Genomic DNA, 1,561 nt, shown 5'->3' with positions numbered 1-1,561 from the left:
TGGCTGGAGCTGACAGCGTGACGCGCCGCGCGGAGTCAATCGGGATCCGTAGTTTAGGGCTTGCTGGCGCGAAGTAGTCAGAGGACGTGGCCGCGGGGCTTGCTGGGACTTGAGGTTAGACGTCCCGGCCGTCGGTTGCCGCCTACACCGTCTGCCGTCGCGTCGCAGTTACTAAGGCGTGGGGAAGATAGCGGCAGGCACCACAGTGGAGCGGCTCCGAGATCCCCGGGAGGCTCGCAGACGCGCATCCCTCCTGACTGGGACGTCGCCTCCGCAGACCTCTCGGAGGCTGAAGCGACGCCGGAGGCAGGTGCGACTGAAAACTTAGTTCTCGAGTTCGAGTCTTTCTCCAGCCCAGGTGTGGCGTTTCCAAAGGAGTAGACAGGAGCTCGTCCTTCATCCTTTTCTAGCCCGGTTGTGGCACTTACTGATTATTCTGTCAAGCAGCTGTTATTTTAGCTGTTAGTAATGTGTTCGTGTTACGGAGAACTCACATTTACTGAGTGCCTACAGTCTGCCAGGCAGTATCCTGTGTGCACTTCCAGCCATCCTCTCTCTGAGTCCCACAACAGCCCTATTTAGATGAGGAGGAAACTAAAGAACCTACCCAAAGCCAGATAGCGTGTATCTGAACTCGGTTTTCAAGCAGGCATTTAAAAAAAATCAAAACCAATATATATCCCTTCTGACACTCTGCTTTTACGGTTTTAGGATGTAATAGTATTCTAGATTTTAATTAATTTTTTTTCACAAATATATATTGAGCACCAATATTGTACTAACGGATACAGGGGATCAAGATAGACCTGGTCGCTACTACTCCATGACAGAGTTATCAAATAGCAGTATTGTATTATACTATGCTCTATTACATTGTATTGTTTTTTAATTCCTATATATCCCCCATAAGCGTCTAAATAATTAAACAAATATTATTGAGTTTCTTACTATGTAACAGGCCCTATTCTAGTCACCAGGGATATATCCCTGAATTAAACAGACAAAAACTTGTCTTGGGGAAGCCAAAATTCATGTGAAAATAATTATCTCGGCCGGGCGTGGGGGTTCATGCTTGTAATCCCCGCCGAGGCGGGCGGATCACCTGAGGTCAGGAGTTAATGACCAGCCTGGCCAACATGGTGAAACCCCGTCTCTACTAAAAATACAAAAATGAGCCGGTCGTGGTAGCGGGCGCCTGTAATCCCAGCTACTTGGGAGGCTGAGGCAGGAGAATTGCTTGAACCCGGGAGGCAGAGGTTGCAGTGAGCTGAGATCAGAAAGAAAAGAAAATAATTATCACTAAATAACAATAACATCAGATGATATTTCATTACCTCTGTGAAGCAATCAGTGGACACTCTAGTCAGATGCCCCTGTAGCTTGTTGTTGCAGTTTATCTTTTACAACTTCTCATTTTTCTTTTATTTAAAAGAAAGTGAGATGATACAGCATTGCCCTAGTCACTTTTTTTTTTTTTTTTTTTTTTGAGACGGAGTCTCACTCTGTCGCCCAGGCTGGAGTGCAGTGGCGCAATCTTGGCTCACTGCAAGCTCCGCCTCCC

At 47.0% G+C, this 1,561-nt stretch overlaps 1 protein-coding gene across 8 annotated transcripts in view; it reads left to right on the top strand.

Annotated features, from left to right (window-relative positions):
• Positions 1–99: 99 nt before the first annotated feature.
• Positions 100–1,561, top strand: part of XRRA1 (X-ray radiation resistance associated 1) — a 103,642-nt gene continuing 102,180 nt past the window's right edge. For all 8 annotated transcript variants that reach the window (XM_058446964.1, XM_032761541.2, XM_058446968.1 and 5 more), the window contains exon 1: positions 100–310. The gene's annotated coding sequence lies outside the window, so the exon portion shown is untranslated. The remainder of the gene's footprint in view (positions 311–1,561) is intronic.

Source organism: Hylobates moloch, unplaced genomic scaffold (genome assembly GCF_009828535.3).
Source record: "Hylobates moloch isolate HMO894 unplaced genomic scaffold, HMol_V3 SCAFFOLD_11, whole genome shotgun sequence".
Lineage (NCBI taxonomy): Eukaryota > Metazoa > Chordata > Mammalia > Primates > Hylobatidae > Hylobates > Hylobates moloch.
The sequence above is the reverse complement of the archived record's forward strand: the minus strand, read 5'-3'. Positions and strand labels throughout refer to the sequence as shown.